This window comes from Orycteropus afer, unplaced genomic scaffold, assembly GCF_000298275.1.
Source record: "Orycteropus afer afer isolate SDZICR_OR568_19922 unplaced genomic scaffold, OryAfe1.0 scaffold00782, whole genome shotgun sequence".
Lineage (NCBI taxonomy): Eukaryota > Metazoa > Chordata > Mammalia > Tubulidentata > Orycteropodidae > Orycteropus > Orycteropus afer.
This window is the reverse complement of record NW_006922369.1, coordinates 126022-146986: the sequence shown is the minus strand read 5'-3', so window position 1 is coordinate 146986 and position 20965 is coordinate 126022. Positions and strand designations below refer to the sequence as shown.

Sequence of the window (20965 nt, the reverse complement as noted above, 5' to 3'; positions counted from 1 at the left end):
TTGTTTTACATTCAACCTATTGAATACATTCAACATTATGTGTTACGTGTACATTTAGTTTCATTCCCCATTTACCATGTCCAACCCTAACCCAGTCTCCTCCCCTCCCTACCCTGTAACCCTCCCCCAGTACCCCTCCTATTTATGCACTCCTGTTTGTCCTGCATTTCCTCAATTTGAGTGTTGGTCCTCTGGTGTCCCATGGTCTATTGCTCTAATGGATGTGTTACCATAGAGTATGTGGGTGTTCATCCTGGGTTGAGTGGTCTGGGTGTACATCCTGTTAATTATTGGGCTGAGAGCCAGACCCTGGGGGTGTGTTTTATTTCAGGTGTAGAATGTATTCCAGGGCTATATACTCTGTTTTCTCTTCAGATCGTATAAATCTTTTGCCTTTTTTTTTTTTTTGAATGTGGCTCTTATACTCTGCCACATTGCTGGAACTATCAATTAGTTCCAATAATGTTATCACTGTATATTTGGGCTTTTCTATTTATAAGATCATATTTTCTGCAAAAGAAGAGAGTTTTTCTTCCTCTTTGTCAATTTGGTTGTGCTTTGTTTCCCGATCTTGTCTTATTACCCTGGCAAGAACTTCCAATACAGTATTAAATAAGAGTGCTGATAAAGGGCATCTTTGTCTGGTCCTCGTTTGTGTGAGGAATTTTTTCAGTACCTCCCCCCCCCCTTGAGAATAAGGTTGGCCTTTGGTTTTGTATATATGCCTTTAATTATGTTGAGGAACATCCCTTCTATTTCTTTTTTGGCTATTATTTTTACCAGAAATAGATGGTGAATTTTGTCTAATTCCTTTCAGCATTGATTTATATGATTTATTTTTCTTTCCTTTGTTTTATTCATGAGATAAATTACTCTGTTTTTCTAATGTGGAACAATTCTTGGACACTTGGTATGAATCCTGCTCTGTCATGATATGTTATCTTTTCATATTTTGTTGGAGTCTATTGGCTAGGATTTGTTGAGAATTTTCGCATCTACGTTCATGGAGGGTATTGCTCTATTGTTTCCCTTTTAAATGCTCTTCTTTCTTTTGTATCAGGTTTATGTTCATTTCATAAACTTAATTAGGGAATATTCCCTCTTTTTGTATATTCTGGAAGAATTAACCATCAAGGCCAGGACTTTGTTTGCTGCTGTTGGTAGGGTTTTTTTTTTTTAATTATTTTTTTATGTAACTATTTATTCCATTTCTACTTTTGTCATGAATCTATTATAATTTTCTACCTCAGTGTATTTGTTTAAGTAGATAGTATGTCTCTAGATATCTTTCCACTTTTTCTAGGTTTTAAAATTTGTTGTATACAGTTCTTCATAGTATCCTGATTTTATCCTTTTTATTTCAGTTGATTGATTCTGTTTTGACTTCACCCATTTCTTTTCTTACTTACGTTATTTTCATTTTTACCTTGTTTTCTTTGTTAAATTTGCCAGTGGACGGTCAATTTCATTAATTTTTCAAGCAACAAATTTCTAGTCTTGTTGACTTTTATATTGTTGTTTTGTTTTCTGTTTCCCCAATTTCTGTCTTAATTTTTATTATTTCTTTTCTTCTGGTGAGTGAATTTATTTATTCCTTTGTGCTACTCTTTCTCTAATTGATGGAGATGTTATTTTAAGGTATTGATTTTGGCTCTTTCTTCTTTTTTAATGCATATATTTATTGCTATAAATTGCCCTCTGAGCATTGCTTCTGCTGTGTCCCAAAGATTTTGATATATTGTGTTTTCTTTTTTGTTTGATTCAAAGAATTTTTAATTTCTACTATTTTTATTTCTTCTATTATCCAGTGGTTTTTAAATAGGCTGTTATTGAAATTCTTTGCTTGTTTTTGATTCTTTATCATCATCTCATATTTTTTTTTGATAACCAAATTTTATTTTCAAAGATTTTTTTATATATTGAGTAAAATAGATTTATTTTATTTAAAATATTATCTTTAACCATGTTATATCTAATATGCATTTTCATTTCTTACTATTACACATATATATGTTCTATTACCTATTTTATTGTATAACACATGGAATTTTAAAAGCTTGAAAGTGGCCATTTCGAAGTATTACAATAGCTTTCTATACATGGCTCAACAGATGAAGAAGTTTCAGGAACGGTTGGAAAAATAAAATTTGTGGCAAACTGCTTCCATAGATAATTTCCTCTTTTGCCTTGAGAAAATTAAAAATGGATTATTTCTTACTATCATGACTGAACTTTACTGAACTTTTTGATCAAAGATTCTATGGACAATTCCTGATCAACAAGAATATATATATATATATATATATATATATATATATATATATATATATATGGAGCAGAGTTTCACTTCTCATGGACTCCAGAATTTCTGGAACCATTGATGCTGGATAAATAAATGCCTAAGACTATTCTGAGGAAATCTTTAAACCTTAAACTTCAAACAAAAGATACCCCGGAAGTCTTGAAATCAAAGAGTAGTTTAGCTTAATTAGTAAAGAATACTTACCTTGAGACTTGTGTTCTTTTAAGGAACTATCTATATGGGATGAAATTGACAACAAGAACTCAAAATACTACATAGGAAGCTTAGGGGGTAGTGAAATTCTGTCAATGAGCAAAGAATGATTCATAAATAAGATTAAGATTGATTGCACATCATACATACTCAATGGACAAAGACTGATAGATTTTCCATTAAGATCAGAAATAAGACAAATTCTCAGTCTCACTACTGTTCAAAATCATTATAGAAGTGCCAGAACAATTAGACTGGGAAAATAAATAAATAAAAGTTATTCAAGTTGGATAGAATTAAAGAAAACAATATTATTTTGAAAACAACATGACCCAATACATAAAAATTCCTAAAGAATCCATAAGAAAGATATTACAGCTAATGTGTTAATTTACTATGAGTGTAGTATACAAGGTCAACACAAAGTAATCAGTTGAGTTTTCATACATTTGCAATGAACAAATGGAAATGGATATTAAGGGAACATTATCATTTAGAATAGTACCTAAAACAATAAAGTATTTATGCATAAATCTAACCAGAAAAGTGAAAGACTTATACAAAGATAATGACAACTTTAATTAAATAAATTAAATACAATGTACAAATGAAAAGATATCATGTTTTTTACTAAAACCCAACCCAACCAAACTCACTGTAAATATTTATAGATGTAGACTGCCCATCTTTGTCCTGTGGAGTAGCTAATCAGTTAGAGTCATGAAACTTGGTTAGCAAGCAATTGTTTAACAATTTCACCATCAAGGTTTTTCACATGTAGACAAAGGGGATAGAATTGAGAGTCTAAAAATAAATCTATAAATATATGATCAACTGATCGTTAATAATATTGCTCAGTCTATTCAATGAGGAATGAAGTGTTTCACCAGCAAATAGTGCTAAACTCACTGTTGACTCATAGTGACCCATTTTTGGGTGTCCGAGGGGATATCTCAAAGAGAAGTAGATTGCCCAGTCTTCCTTCTTAGAAGTGGCTGGTGTGTTTGAACCTCCAGCCTTCTGGTAACCAATCAAATGCCTTAGGCACTATGCCATCAGAGCTCTCATATTTTTGACTGGAAGACAACATAGTTAAAATGTTAATACTGCTCATAACAATCTACACATGCAATGCAATCCACTTTAAAACACCAACAGCCTTCTTTGCAGAAATAGAAAGTCAATCTTCAAAATTATATTGAAGAGGAAAGGATTTAAAATAGCTAAAGAGATTGGAGAAGAAAAATAGAGTAGGAAGAATCATGTGTCCTGATTTCAAAACATATTATAAAGCCACAATAATTTAAACAGCCTGCTATTGATATAATAATAGTCATGTTGCTATGGTTGTTAGATTCTATCGAGTTGGTTCTGACTCATAGTGACCCTATGTATACCAAAATGAGACTCTACTTGGTCCTGTGTCATCATTACAATCCTCCCCATGCTTAAACCCATCTTTGCAGTCACTGCCAATCCATTTCATTGAGGGTCTTCCCCTTTTTTGCTGACACTTACTTTAGAAGCATGACATGTTTTTTGGGGGACTGGTCCCTTCTGACAACATGTCCAAAGAAGGTGAATTCTGGCCATTGTCACTTCTAAGGAGCATTCTGGTTGTACTTTTTGTAATACAGATTTGTAGGTCTTCTAGCTGTTCATGGTATTTCGTTATTCTTCTCCAACACCAAAATTTAGAAACATCAACTGTTCTTCAGTCTTCCTTATTTATTGACTGCTACTTCCAAGGCTGTGTGTGTGTGTGTGTGTGTGTGTGTATTCAAGTAAAGTGTAATCCCTGAAAACTTCAAACTTTTCTTAATTTATCATGATGTTACTTATTGGTCCAGTTGTGAGGAAATTTGTTTTCTTTATGTTGAAGTGTAATCCATTCTGAAGACTGTAGCTTTTGATCATCATCAATAAGTGCTTCAAGTTATCTTTACTTGCTTTGAGCAAGGTTTTGGCATCTGCATGTCTCAGGTTTTTATTGGGTCTTCCTCCAATCCTGATGTCTCATTCTTCTTCATACAGTCCAAATTCTGGGATTATTTGCTCAGCGTCCAGGTTGAGTAAGTATGGTTAAAAGATAAAACCCTGATGCACAATTTTCCTGATTTTAAATTATGGGGTATTCCCTTGTTTTATTCAGATGGCAGCATCTTGTTCTATGTACAGGTTGCTTATGAGCATAATTAAGTGTTCTGAAATTTCCATTCTTCATCATGTTATCCATAATTTGTTATAATCATCACTGTCAAATGCCTTTGCATAGTCAATAAAACACAGGTAAACATCTTCCTGGGAGACACTCAAAATATTACTGTGAATAAGCTCAAAAGTAGAGTTTAAAAGTAGAGCTCAAAGTAGAGGTCAGCTTAATGACGTGGATGAAGCAAAGCTCCTGGAACCTTCATTTTAAGTCATGGGGTATGACTTAAAATCAGAAGAAACAGCTGCAAACAGTCATTAAAAATTTGAACATGGAATGTATGAAGTATAAATCTAGGAATATTAGAAGCTTTCAAAAATGACATGGAACACACAAAGATTAACATCCAACAAACCCCAAACACCCACTGTTCTTCAGTTGATTATGACTGGTAACAATTCTATAGGAAACAAAAGAGCTGCCACATAGAGTTTCCAAGGCAGTAAATATTTATAGCTATAGACTTCCACATCTTTCTCCTGTAGAGTGACTAATCAGTTTGAGCTATAAATCTCAGTTAGCAGCCAATTGTTTAACAACTTCACCATCAATGTTTTTTACATGTTGACAAAGGGGATAGAATAGATAGTCTAAAAATAAATCTATAAATATATGGTGAACTGATTGTTAACAATAGTGCTCAGTCTATCCAATGGGAATGAAGACTATTACCAACAAATAGTGCTAAAAAATTGATTTGATTTTCACATGCAGGAGAATGAAGTGGTACCCAAATCTCATGCTGTAAAAGCACACACACACACACACACACACACAAAAAAAAACAGGTCAAGAACATATGTGAAAATTAAAGTTGTGAAAACTGTGAAGATTTTGTAGAGGTGAAACTATTTTTCATATATATATTTGCCAAAAATAGCACAACAAATAGATAAATGGGACATCGTGAAAGCAAAATGAATGGGAATTCCAGAGCACTTAAGGATGCTCACAAAGAACCTGTACATAAGGCTTGAGGCTATTGTTTAAACAGAACAAGGGGACACTGCATGACTTAAAATCAGGAAGCTTGTGTGTCAGGGTTGTATCTTTTCACCATATTTATTCAATTTGTATGCTGAGCAGATAATCAAAGAAGCTGGATTATATGAAGATGAACATGGCACACTTTGGGAGGAAGATTCATTAACAACCTGCTATGTGCAGATGACACAGCCTTGCTTACTGAAATGCAGATGACTTGAAGCACTTATTTATGAATTCAGGTCAGTTAAAAAAAAAAAAAAAAAAAAGAATGAAAATACAACTGGACCAATAAGCAACATCACAATAAATGGAGAAAAGATTGAAATTATCACATATTTCATATTACTTGGATCCAGAGTCAATATGCATGGGAACAGCAGTCAAGAAATCAGACACCATACTGCACTGGGCAAATCTGTTGTATAAAACGTCATTAAAGTGTTGAAGAACAAAAATGTCACTTTGAAGAAAAGGTACACATACTCCAAGCCCTGATATTTTCAAAGCCTCATATGCATGTAAAAGTTGGACAATGAATAAGGAAGAATGAAGAAGAGTTGATCCTTTTGTTTTGTGGTGTTGGTGAAGAATGCTGCAAATATCATGTACTGACAAAAGAATGAATAAATCTCTCCTGGATGAAGAGTAGCCGGAATGCTCCTTGAAAGCGAGAATGGCTAGACTTCATCTCATGTACTTTGGTCATGCTGTCAGAAAAGACCATTCCCTGGAGAAGAAGATCATGCTTGGCAAAGCACAGAGTCAGTGAGAACAAGGGGAGATCCTTAACAAGATGGATTGACACAGGGGCTGCAATGATGGGGTCAGGTATAGCAAGAATTGTGAGGAAGGTGCACACCTGGGCAGTGTTTTATTATGTGTAGAAATTGATTCAGTGGAAGTGAGTTTTTGTTGTTGTTCTTGTTGTCATTAATTCAAATACCATATTCATGTATTAATAACAACAAAAAAATCCTGTGACATAAATGAAACAAATACATGCTTAAAAAAAACAAACTCTCTGCTGTCAAGTTGATTAAAGTCATAATGACCAGAGTCCTGAGTAAATATTAAATTTAGTATCTGAAAAATCAGGTGGTTCAAACCACAGGAAAAATATAAAAATCAGAATGCCAATATTCGTACTGTGTTTAAAAATTCTGTTGGATATATGATAGATTCTATATATCAAATAATACATCAAAATATATCAGCGAATTGAAAAAAATATATATGTCCTCAACAAAACACATATAATAATGAAAGTTATTTCAGGAATCAAAAACATGTTATCAGAAAGGGAACTTTGTTGGTGAAATAGTTAAAGAATTTGTCTATTAACCAAAAAGATAGCGGTTTGGACCTACTAGACAAGTCACAAGAGAAAGATGAGGCAGTCTACTTCCATAAAGATTTATAGATTTGGAAGACCACTGTTGTTGTTGTTGTTATGTGCTGACAAGTCGGACCTGACTCTTAGTAACCCATCCTTGGGTTTCCAAGGCAGTATCACTATGGAAGTAGATTGCCCCATCTTCCTTCTGAGGAGTGACTGGTGGGTTTGAACCGCCAGCCTCTGGTTAGCAGTCAAGTGCCTTAGGCACTATGCTAAGAGCTCCTCTATTCTATCTTATAACGTTAGTATGAATCAGAATCAGTTGGATGCCAGTGGGTTTTTTTAGTGACTGACCAGAAAATTGGTGACTGAAAAATTCCTGCTAACAATTGCAAGACATTATTTTCCAAAGTTTTCTTCCCCAACCCTTTTGGTAGCAAGAAGTAAGAAAACAATGGCTGTTGAAAAGCAGCAGTTTTGCTCCTCTTGCCATTGCCCTTCACCCTGCCCTATGACTAAAGAAATCTGTGTCCACAACTTCCCCAAATTTGAGAAGTAAAGCTTTTTCTGAACAGATAAATGCTATCCTTCTCCAGCTGATTTTGTAAAATGTTGAGTAAGTGTACTCCCTGCAAATTACTCATTTAGGAGCTGATCTCACACTGCAATATTATAAAAATATACTCAAGCTGTCAAATAATAAGCTGGAATATCTTACAATTACAACAAAGAATTGTATTATGGCAATAAAAATCACTCAGATATTGGGTAAAAGACAGATTTCATTAAATGAACTAAACTCTTCTGAGAAAAAAAATTCAGATCAGTCCATGTTTGTGAAATCATGCTTTAACAATCATAAGACAATTATCAGATCCTTTAGGCATTGTTTTGTTAATCATAAAGTTTTATTGGTTTAGCATCTTGTTAATCTATGGAGATCTAATGTTTAGCCTAAATAAGCATTCTTTCAGAGATCATATGATGAGAGGAATAGGTGGGAGCCTATAGGTTTCCTGAAGATTGTGTGTGTATGTGTGTGTGTGTGTGTCTTATTAGGTAACAACTTCCAGCACAAATTGGTTTTCCATTCAACAATTCACACACATTCTGCTTTGTTACATTTTCTATAATATCCACACAGTAACAGCATTTTTCCCACCTCCACTCTACTCACATCCCTTCCTGTCTTTCTTCCTTCCTGTCCTTCTTCTTTCCCATTCTTTCCCACAGTTCTAGCTCTGTCCTTGGACAAATGCTGCCTTTTTGATTTCATATGCTTGATTGTTATAACGAGTGCATACCTTTCTGATATTACTGTTCACTTTATAGCTCTGTCTGTAGTTTGGTGGTCACTTGATTCATGGGCAGTAAGTTTGGTTCCTAGCTTGAAGGGTGTATAAGGGTGTTATTCTCAAGAGTTTCACCAGTCTTAATCAGACAAGGTATTTTTTTTTTCCTGGTATATGATCTAGATGTCCCCTGAAGATCGTTTCATAATGAGTAGTAAACAACAAAATCAAGTTTGGTCTACATCCAGACAGAAGCCTTTACTTACTCCAGAAAGATAGATTTTAGCTTCAAAATACTAATGACTTACAGTATTATTTTAATTATTTCATACGATATAAAACTCATTTTAAGTCACAGTTTTAGATAAATAAAATAAATATAGAAACAAGAAGTCACCTGAAAGCTGGAAAAATAATGCATAACTTTTGGCAGCTAAAATTATTAACTTTTACATATTGAATAAATATCAAGACCTAAACAGGAAATAAGGAAGTATCCAAATTATAAGCTAAGTAAATCAAGAAATTAAAATTTAATCTTCACACAATTTTGAAAAAATGAATGATATTAATAAAAATCAAAACAAATATATTAATGAATTTTTATTTATTTGCAACATCATAGTTGTTAATGAGCTCTTATAGTGCAACAGTTAAGTACTTGACTACTGTCTTAAAGGTTAGTGGCTCCATAGGACAAGAAAGAACTGAAGATCTGCTTCCCTACAGATTGTAGCATAGACAACAGTATGGAGCATTCCTTCTCTGTCACATGGCGTTGCTATGAGTCCAAATCAACTGTAGGGCATGCAACAACAGCAGCAACACAATAGTTGATACATACCAAAATGGATATAAAATCTGGATTTTTTGCTCTCTTACGAAAATCTTGAATCTAGATGTTGTGTTTGTTCTTTTTGATATTCCTCAATTTTCACTAAGATTTTGTAGTGTCATAGTCTATATACTTGTCTTATATCAGAAATCAGATTTAATAGAAATTTGCAGGCTTGGTTTTGAGTATATACTGGTTTTCTATTGCTTTTATAGCAAGTTACTTCAAATTTATAGTTTGTTGTTGTTTTTATGTGCCATCAAGTTGGACCCCACTTGGTTTCCTACTTGGGTTTCCGAGGTAGTATCGCTACAGAAGTAGATTGCCCAACCTTCCTTCTGAGGATTGGCTGGTGGGTTTGAACCACTACCCTTTTGGTTGGCAGTCAAATGCCTTAGGCACTACACTACCAGAGCTTCCAATTTATGGTCTAAAATTATAGAAATTAATTATCTTACAGTGCCCTAAGTCAGAAGCATGACCTAGGTCTCAGTATCAGCAAAAATCAAGGGGTCAGAAAAGTCAAGTTTCTTTCTGGAGACGCTGGGTAAAATTGACTTTCTTCTTGGCATTTCCAATTTATAGAATCCACCCACATGCTCTGGATCATGGTTCCCTACTATCTCCATAGTCAGCAATGTTCTATCTCTGGGATCCTTCTTCTTTAGAGACATCTCCTTTGGCCACTTTTGGTAAAGCTTTGCTGCATTTAAGGATCTTTGTGATTACATTAGGCCTACTTGATTAATCCAGAATAATCTCTCTATCTCAACATCCTTTATGTAATCCTATATCTCTAAAGTTTTCCTTGCCATGGAAGGTAAAATCTGCAGGTACTATGGATTGGAACATTGATATATTTGAGAAGAGCACTCTACTTAACACATAGTTTATATGCCTATGTAACTGTGAAGCTGCCTTACAGAAACCACGCTTAAGTAACAGATGTTCATCTTATGCAGGTTAAGAATAATACTCATGAATTCATCAACTCTAAAAATGTATTTTTAAATATAAGTTTAACAAATTCAGAGATGCTAAATTATTTACCCTAGATTACAATGGAGCTCTGGTGGTGTAGTGCCTAAGACATTTGACTGCTAACCAGAAGGCTGATGTTCCAAATCCACCAGCTACTCCTTGGAAGTAAGATTGGGCAATCTACTTCCATAGAGATACCACCTCAGAAACACTAGGAGGGGCTGCTATGAGTCAAGTCATCTTAAAGATAGGGAGTGATCACAATGGACTTGTGTAACCACAAAAAAAATACACAATTATATCTCTACACGCAAATTCTGTTGTTCACTCCCCCATGCAAAGTATAGTGACTTAAATTTCATAAAATCTTACACAAGGCTATTTTAATTTCCTTGTTTCTTAAGCTGTATATTATGGGATTCAAAGATGAAGGCACCACACAATAGAAGACAGACAACAAAAAATCCAGAAGATGTGGGGAATCAGGGACTGGCTTCAAATAGGCAAAGGCACCTGTCATAAAAAATGTGGTCACAACTATGAGATGGGGGAGGCAAGTGGAGAAGGCTTTTGACCAGCCTTGCAGTGATGGCATTGCCAGCACTGTATTGAAAATGAAAATATATGAAAAACTAATGGAAATTAAGCAGAAAAGTCCATAGAAGATCCCAAATGCAATACTGATACTAATCATGACATGGGTCTTAGAGCAAGAAATCTTCAGTAGAGAGGGGGCATCACAGAAGAAATGTGGGAGTTTCCTGGAGCCACAAAAGGATAGAGTGAAAGTTCCAGCTGAGTAAAGGACCCCAAAGTACTCCCAGTAAAACAGGAGGCAGCTGCCATCTGCACACAGACTCCCCTGCTCATGTTGGTCTCATAGTGCAGGGGATGACAGATGGCCACATAATGGTCATAAGACATGGCTGTGAGGATGAAAAGTTCAGATACAGCAAATTGAATCACTAAAAAGACCTGTGACACACACCCTGGCAAGGAAATTTTGCTCCTGTGGGATAAATTGTTCAGAATGAAATTTGGGACTGTAATTGAAATGAGGCAAGCATCAAGGAAAGATAAGTTCTTGAGAAAGAAGTACATGGGAGTGTGAAGACACTGGTCCAGCGAGACAAGGATGATAATGAGAAGATTCCCCATGAGGGTCTCCATGTAAATAAGCAAAAGAAGAAAGGCGTACAGGACCCGGAGCTCCCTGGTGTTGGAAAATTCCATGAGGAAGAAATCCATCACCACTGTGTAGTTAGTCATGCCTCTGCTTCTATTTTCCCTCCTATGAGATGAAGGAAGGTAAAGACACACATCATGTCCATGTTAAGCCATTATTCCTTCCAATAATACTTTCTTCTTCATACAAGAATTCACCTATGTTGTGTTGATAAAACATTCAGATTTTCAGTCTTTTTTCTGCAAGAGTGAAATTTTACATGTTTTATAAGCACAGCATGATAAATCCTGAATGCATTTTAGGTCCCTAGATGGCACAGATGTTTTGTACTCAAGTACTTACCTTAGTATGTTGGTTCGAAACCACCCAGTAGAAGAAAGGCCTTGAGATCAGCCACTGTAAAAATTATAGCCACAAAATCCTATTGAGCATGCCTACTCTTCTATAACATAGGTGGTTACTATGAGTCAGAATCTACTAAACAGCATCAGGTTTTATTGTGTTTTTTATTTTTATTTTCTTATTAATGCATTTTATAATGTCCAAGGGGGGAAAAAATCATGTTTAGTGGAGTAGAACTGCAGCAAATAAGAAAAAGTCCCTCAATAATGGATTGACAGTGGCTACAATAATGGATTCTAACATGGCAGTGATTGTGAGGCTAGTGCAGGACCAGGCGATATTACATTCTATTGTGCATGAAATAAGTCAGAATTGATTCAACGTCAGGTGAAATGCAATGACAACAGTGCATTTCAGAATGTTATGAACCTCTTAATGCTTTAGTTACTGTGACTCCCTGGGTGACATAAAAGGTTAAGCACTCTACTATTAATGGGAAGATTGGTAGTTCAAACACACTTAGAGACATCTTAGAGGAAAGACCAGGCAATCTACTTCCAAGAAGTCACAGTCTTGAAATCCTATGTCATTCATTTATACTCATGGTGTTGTCATGAATTAAAATGGCTAGAGGACAAACTTTTCTTTCCTTTTAAACATTTGTTACTGTCAATATTTCTTAGAGGATCCCTGTTGGCACAGTGGTTATGTGCTCATCTCTGAACCAAATGCAGTTTCAGGAGAAAGATGTGGTAGTTTGCTTCCATAAATATTTATAGCCTTGGAAATCCTATGGGGCAGTTCTATAAGGCCACTATGAATCAGAATTAAATCTGTCACAACAAGTGCAATATGTGCAAGCCTGTGATATATATCAAGTGAGCGAATTAGAGAAAGGTTATGGGAAATTGTTCTTTAATAGAACTCTATATATTGGTTGATAAAACCTGCACCTATTCAAAATACAGATTTTATCAACAAATATATAAAGTTCTATTAAATAACAATTATCCATACTCTGGTGGCAAATGCTCAAGGCACTGTTAACCAGAAGGCTGCTAAACCACCGCCACTCCTTGTGAGGAAGACTGGACAATCTACTTCCATAGAGATATCACCTTGGAAACCATAGGAGGGGTCGTTATGAGTCAAAATCGACTTGATGACAGTGAAGTGTTTGGGTTTTTTAAATTCAAAATTTATCCTAAATATTTAGCTGAATTTCTAAATATAACCAGTGGTATAACAAATAAATATTTAAGGCAACTTAAATTGGGAGAACATAGTCACTGAATAATTTTTGTTAAAAAACTTGTTTTTTAATACTCCATGACTTTAGTATAAGCATTTTCCATTAATTTTACTATTGGGTAAATGAAACTAAAGGGAAAAAAATGGTATTTTAATGTAAAATGAGAGAAGAAAAAGGGAAACAGAAGGTTCATAACTGGGCAGATATATCATTGTAAAAAAATAGCAATAGTAGAGATGGCAATTAGGAGAATGTGGAATATGGTGAAAATGATCCACCTTTCCTAACTCATTGTCTCTCAGGCTACTCCATTATATACTCCATTTGCATACACACACACACACACACACACACACTCCTAGATTATACCTGCATTGCTTTTAATGTAAGAGCAGAAACACACTTTACAAAAGGGAAAAAAAAAAAAAAAGTAAATGAAATTGACTATAACAAGTAGAAACAGAGTAATGGTAAATATCTTACTGGGAAGCAATCAATCCCTCATAGAAGAGGAATAACTTTGTGTCTCAGAAAGAAGGTCCCTGTTGGGTGCCATCAAGTCTTTTCTGATTCCTAGTGACCCCACAGGACACAGTAGAACAGTTTTATAGTGTTTTCTTGGCTTTAATTTTTACAGAACTAGATTACCAGGTCTCCCTCCTGCAGAGCCAGTGGGTGGATTGGAACTGGAAATCTTTCACTTTACAGCCAAGAGCTTAACCATTCACTTCACCAGCCTCCTTGAGAAAGAATAAAAAATAGGAAACATTCATGTGAAATAAATACATTTCAATTGAATGGAGAAATGAATCACAAGTTTTCATTAACATACTAGAAATTTAGTAGTAGATCCCTTGCCATTTAGTAGAACATTTACGTAGGTAACTAATTCTTAATAACAAGGCTGAGATCCAAGTTCAAGCTTTTCCAAGATGTGAAACCTTCACATTTCATGAGAAACAGAAATTCAAAACTGTTTTAGGTAAGATGCAGTGTGATTTACAAATTTTATGTATGACATCCATTTGAACATTAATAGTTTGCTTCTGTATTTCAAAGCACAGAATTAATGAAGGTAATTGATAATATATCTCCTCATCTAAGGACTATTTCAAATTAAATTCCCTGGTACAGGCTTTATCTGAAGTAGAAAAAAGGAAAGATGGAATGAGTCAAATGTCTATGGTTCTGGCACTGGGTCAAGACAAGCAGAATCTTACTAGGCTTCCACCATGCTGTGGGTGAAGTGCCTCCCCTGACCACCATGCAGTACTCTTCAGCAAGCAGTTTATTAATTTCTCCAGAATCTGTATGATAATATGGTACGTTTTACAGCACCCTTTATTCACACCCATCAGATGTGATTTTTTAAAATTGTTTCTCCTGGAAGTATGACCTTTATGCTTTTTTAGATTATTCCCAGTTATCCTCCAGTGCAAGGACACAATTTGAATCTGAATTTGTGTGATAGAGACACAGAATAGTTTTTCTAATGCCATTTCTAATGTCTTATTTGTGACATAAATAATAATTCCCCAAAACTACATGCACTTGACTTAAATTAAAGGCAATGTGGAATCAGAATTAGCATAACTTAAATAAGACAAAAGCAGGCTCCATCACCCCTTCTGATAAAGCACAACAGTCAACATTATTTCTGCTTTTAGAAATTTTCTTTATACTCAGACATAGTTCTTCCAATTGCAAAATGAAAAGATTAAATTCTAAGATTCCCAAGAATCTTTCTTCTCTAAAATGAGCTTATCAGTTTAGTTTAGGGCAGAGTACGTGCCAGCCTCTCTCCTAAATGCTATGGATAATATGGTTGAATCCCATTTCCATGCCATAGTAGCTATTAAGGCTATGAACGGTATTAGTGCCATATTATATACAGCAAGACAGGCTTTCACACATATAAAAAAATAAATAAATGGCTCTCAGCCATCTGTGTTTGGCATCAATTACCAAGTTAGGGTTCTGTATGCCAGATGATTGACAATGAAATATTAACTTTGTAATTTACTTACTAGGATGTTAAATGAAACACTTCTTTCTTTGCTATAAATAAATATGACTTATATTTAGTTCCTTGCCAATGTTTAAAAATGATGAAAATATAATGCACTATTTTGATTCTTTATAAATGCCATTTGAATAAGTATCACTACAGGGAATGGGATCAGACATAAGTCCTTGGTAGCTATTATATAGCCAGAGAGTGCAGTCCTAAACAGAATGATCTACATTGTTATTCTGGAAAAAAAAAAAACTTGAGTGAGAAAAACCTTCAAGTAATTAAAGTGCGTAGTTTGAAGGGACTTTAGATATTGCATAGATTAGCTATTTGCTTGAAAGCTACTTACACTTAGGCAATATTTTTTTTTTTCACTTGGTCATATGTAGCTCATTTTGGCTTCTTTTTTTCCTCTCCCAAAAGTTATTTCCCATGAACCCACAGTATTCAGACTCACCTGTTAGAATAAGAAATTCTAAAACATTGCTACTTCCCAAAGTTTTCTGTTGATAGCATTGCTATTACACAGGATATGAGGGAGAAAGTCAATGAAATTTGTCATGTCTGAATCCTTTTTCTTGTATTTTTAAAGCTGCTGCTATCACTTTCAATTTTTTATACAGTGTCCTTGGAGAAAACAGTGGCCACAGAAGCAAACATGGTTCTCCAGGGAAACTTGCCTGCAGTTTGCATGATACCTTATTAACCTATAGTGATCAATGATATGTATCCTTGGTAGTAATAACTTTTGCCTTATGCTGCTGCTCTTGTGATATATTTTCATTTTATTTATTGTGCTTTAGGAAGATTTCTAGCCAGTCTCCTCATAGAATAGAACACCAGGTCACATACTTTTATTTGCTGTGCTATTTCAATCCAAAAGAAAAAAAAAATCCTTGTGTTCTAAATTCAATGTTAAGTTGTATATTGAATATATATATATATATATATATATATATATATACATTCAAACCCACCAGCCACTCCTAAGAAGGAAGGGTGGGCAATCTACTTCCGTAGTGATACGGCCTCGAAAACCCAAGGAGGGGTTGCTTATGAGTTGGGTCCAACTTGACAGCACATAACAACAATAACAAATTATATATATATATGTATACATATATATGTATGTATGTAAGTGTGGTAGTTATGTTTTTGTGTCAACTTGGCTGGCCTGGTTGAGTGGCTGGGCAGCTGGTGGTAGTTATTTCCCATGATGAGTCTGGCAATCAACTACATGGTGGGATCTACCCCAAGCAGCTGAGTAGCTGCCTTTGGGAGTTGGTCTGCTTCCTGTATTTAAGGAGAAGCCTTGGGAATGATCTTTAGCCTATGGCACGCTTAGACCTTGATTGTAGCCATGTCGTTGCTCAGCAGTCTTCTATGCTATGCCGACATCGAGACTTACAATGGACTTAAGTTAATGGCCTGCCATGTGATTTGGTAACATTGGGACTGTGCCTTATTTACTTGCAAACCTTGGGGCTTCTCAGCCTCAGCAATCTGCAGCTGTCTGAGTGAAGAAATGCCTCTAGCTCCAGTGGTCCGGGAGCAGGGGGCAGAGCTGGACCCCAAGTTTAAGGGACTTTCACCCAGCCCCTAGAGCATGGCATTTTGAACTTAGAATTAAAGCCTCCAAATTGGAAGAAAAAACTCCTGTTTGTTAAGACCATCCCATTAGTGGTACATTTCTTTTCAGAGCGGCACTAGGTAACCCAAACAATATGTATATAAGATGCTCAGATATTTTGATTTAACAATTTGTATTTATAATTTCCATTTACTGCTTACATTTGCTTTAAAACTAGAAAATTTGCTCCTTGAAAATGTCTTTCACCTATGAAAGCTAGACTGGGTTCTCTAGAGAAACAAAACCCAGCAAAGCTTATATACAGAGAGAGAGTGAGAAATGTATCTTAGGAAAATGGATCACACACATATAGAAGCCAACAAGACCAAAGTTCCTAGATCAAACATCAAGCTGGAGGCTTTTCCTGGCTCCTGCAACCACAGGGGCTGAGGAGCTCAAGGCTGACAGGCAGTATACCAGCTGTTGACTCCAATGAATGACGAATCCAAGATCTCCAGGCCAAATGGTAAACTGCCCACTCACAGACAGTTGGAGGCAGCACAACAGAATCCCGATCTACAGAGAATGTCTGTCTTCCCAGGATGTCCCTGGATATCCTGGAAGCAGGCCACACCCTTGAGGAAACTCTCCTTCAACAGATTGGCCACTCAGAACACAGTCATCCGATCCCATCATGGGAACAACCACACAGAACTGGGGTCCAGTAAAGTTGACACACAGCTCCAACTATTACAATCCACCACTTGTCAACTTGGCAGTTGTACACATCTTCTTAACCATACATAATCTCTAAATAAGGACAATTATAAAGTCATATTTGTGCCTAACATGATATGCTAACACACATACAACCAAAATGCATTAACCTTATTCACATTTCACAGTTCATAACAGAAGGAAACAAAAATATTTGATGCACATATACAATGAAGAAATATAACAAACACAGTCCTTGTTTCTGCAGCTGACCACATGGTAATAGCTGATATTCAGAACTCCCTTTTCCACTACTCATTCTGTATTTCCCTTGCCCTCAGCAAGCATCTCAGCTGGTCATGGTTCTTTGCCTGGTGGGGTGACCCAAACCTTCATTCCTGAAGGGTCTGGGCCATTAGCAGTCATATCAGAATTGGGTTGCTGTAATTTTCCATTGACTTTAATTACAGGGCATGGTAGTACTAAGAGACGCCTTAAAGAATCTCCTGTACTCCAGACATTCTTCTTTACCTCTATTATGTAAAGCCAAACCAATTTCCCCTTGGTAATCAGAATCTATCACACCAGACAGTACAGCAATACCCTTCTTTGTCTGTTGATCCAGAGGCACGAGGAAGCCAAAGTGGCTGGGTGGCATTCTTAATTTCCAGTTCAATGTGATCAGTATTGTGTTTCCAGGTGGGAGTGTTCCTCCTTTTGAGACTAAGATCTCCAGACCTGCAGAGCATAGGATAGTAGGGACAGGAAGCAAAAATTTTTGAGTGCATCACTAGGGGTAATAGTGAGTGGTAGCACTCCTGTTTCCACCACTTGGTTCCTGGACCTGTGAATCCTGGCTATTGGAGAAACAGATCCATATATTGGATGCTGGTTTAGAGCATCCAATGTTCCTGGAGAACATTGCCCCAACCCTTCAAGGTATTGCTACCTAGCTGCCACCACATTTGTGTTTTTAAGAGGCCATTCTATCATTCTATCAAGCCAGCTGCTTCAGGGGTGATGGGGAACATGGTAAGACCAGTGAATTCCATGAGCATAAGCCCATTTCCGCACTTCATTTGCTGTGAAGGGAATCTCTTGATCTGAAGCAATGCTGTGTGGGATACATTGACGGTGGATAAGGCATTCTGTAACTCCATGGATGGTAGTTTTAGCACAAGCATTGCGTGCAGGGAAGGCGATTCTGTATCCAGAATAATTATCTATTCCAGTAAGAACAAAACACTGTTCTTTCCATGATGGAAGTGGTCCAATATAATCAACCTGCCAACAGGTTGCTGGCTGATCACCCTGAAGAATGGTTCCATATTGCGGACTCAGTGTTGGTCTCTGCTGTTGGCAGATTGGGCACTCAGCAGTGGTGGTAGCCAAATCAGCCTTGGTAAGTGGGAGTCCATGTTGCTCAGCCCATGCATAACCTCCATCCCTGCCACCATGACCACTTTGTTCATGAACCCATTGAGCAATGACAGGAGTAACTGGGGAAAAAGGATGGCTTGTTTCCACTGAACATGTCATCTTATCCACCTGATCATTAAAGTCCTCCTCTGCCAAGGTCACCTTTTGTTGAGCATTCACATGAGACACAAATACCTTTACTCCTTTGTCCCAGTCAGAGAGATCTATCCACATGCCTCTTCCCTATACATCCTTATCACCAATCTTCTAATCATGCTCCTTCCAAGTCCCAGACCATCCAGCTAAGCCATTAGCCACAGCCCATGAATCCAGATATAATTTCACATCTGGCCATTTCTTCTTCCATGCAAAGTGAACAGCCATATGCATGGCTTGAAGTTCTGCCCATTGGGAGGATTTCCCTTCACCACGGTCCTTTAAGGAAGTCTCAGAAAGGGACTGCAGTGCCGCTGCTGTCCACTTTCGAGTGGTGCCTGCATATTGCGCAGAACCAACTGTAAACCAGGCATGAGTTTTGTTTTCCTCAGTCAACTGATCATAAGGAACTCCCCATGAAGCCATAGGTGCAGAATGGGACAGGGAAGGTAATGCGACTAGAGTGTAGACCATAGGCATTTGGGCCACTTCCTCATGAACTTACTTGTGCCTTCAGGTCCTGCTCAAGCCTGATCTCTGATATACCACTTCCATTTAATGATGCAGTGCTGCTGTGCACATCCAACTTTATGACTCTGTGGGTCAGACAACACCCGGTTCATGATGGGAAGCTCAGGCCTCACGTTGACTTGGTCACCCATAATTAGGCATTCAGTCTCTACTAAAGCCCAATAACAAGCTAAAATCTGTTTCTCAAAAGGAGAGTAGTAATCTGCAGAGGACGGCAAGGCTTTGCTCCAAAACCCCAAGGGTCTGCATTGCAGTTTACCAATAGGGACCTGCCAAAGGCTCCAAGCAGCATCTCTATCTACTACAGACACTTCAAGCACCATTGGATCAGCCGGATCATATAGCCCAAGTGACAGAGGAGCCTGCACGGCAGCCTGAACCTGTTGCAGAACCTTCCGTTGTTCTGGGCCCCACTCAAAACTAGCAGCTTTCCAAGTCATTTGATAAACAGGCCCCAGCAACACACCCAAATGAGGGATATGTTGCCTCCAAAATCCAAAGAGACCCAAAAGACATTGTGCCTCCTTTTTAGTTGTGGGGGAAGCCAGATACAATAACTTATCCTTCACTTCAGTAGGAATATCTCGGCACACCCTATCCATTGGACCCCTAGAAATTTCACTGAGGTGGAAGGTGCCGGAATTTTCTTTGGGTTGATTTCTCAACCTCTAGCATGCATATGTCTCACCAATAAGTCTAGAGTCATAAATACTTTTTATTTACTAGGTCCATTCAGCATAATGTCTTCAATATAATGGACCAGTGTGATGTCTTGTGGAAGGGAAAGATGATCAAGATCACAATGGACTAAATTATGACATAGTGTCAGGGAATTGATATACCCCTGAGGAAGGACTGTGAAAGTATACTATTGGCCTTGCCTGCTGAAGACAAACTACTTCTGATGGTCTTTTGAAATTGGTATTAAGTGAAAGGCATTGGCCAGATCAATAGCATACCAATACCAGGAGATATACTAATTTGCTCAAGCAATGAAACCATATCAGGAACAGCAGCTTCAATTGGAGTCACCACCTGATTAAGTTTACAATAATCTACTGTCATTCTCCAAGATCCATCTGTGTTTTGCACAGGCCAAATATGTGAATTGTCGAGGCCAGTGCGACAATTCTAGAACAGGGGGTAAGAGAATGAGTTAAAAAGAAAAGAAAGACAGTATGGGGACGGGAGGAACACTCAGAGCCATTGCAAAGCAGTGTCAAATTTATTATGATTCTTCTCAAGCATATATACAGATTGGATAAGGAAAAGGTATAAAATTAATGAGTTACAAATTAAAATCAACATTCTTGTTCCATAGCGTTCACGTCACCACAACTCAGGTTACCATAATTCAGGTCACCATAACCTCCTAAATTCTATCCTCATTCTTCTATATAATTATGTTCCCTATAAATCTTATGTTCCCTATTAACTTATTAACTTTAGATTGGCTTCTGTATACTCTGGTTCAACTAAAGTTTATGCCCTTTTGTACCTGCTACTTCTCTGAACAATACAAGGGAGAAAATGGCTGATGGTGTCCTAAGAGCGGAGCTCAACCTTATTACAGGTACACATGCCAGCATGGACCTATTTTTGGGAGCCTTTGCTCAATTA

At 36.8% G+C, this 20965-nt stretch overlaps 1 pseudogene; it reads right to left on the bottom strand.

Annotated features, from left to right (window-relative positions):
• Nucleotides 1–10462: 10462 nt before the first annotated feature.
• On the bottom strand, nt 10463–11427 carry LOC122151830 (annotated as a pseudogene).
• Nucleotides 11428–20965: the final 9538 nt, after the last annotated feature.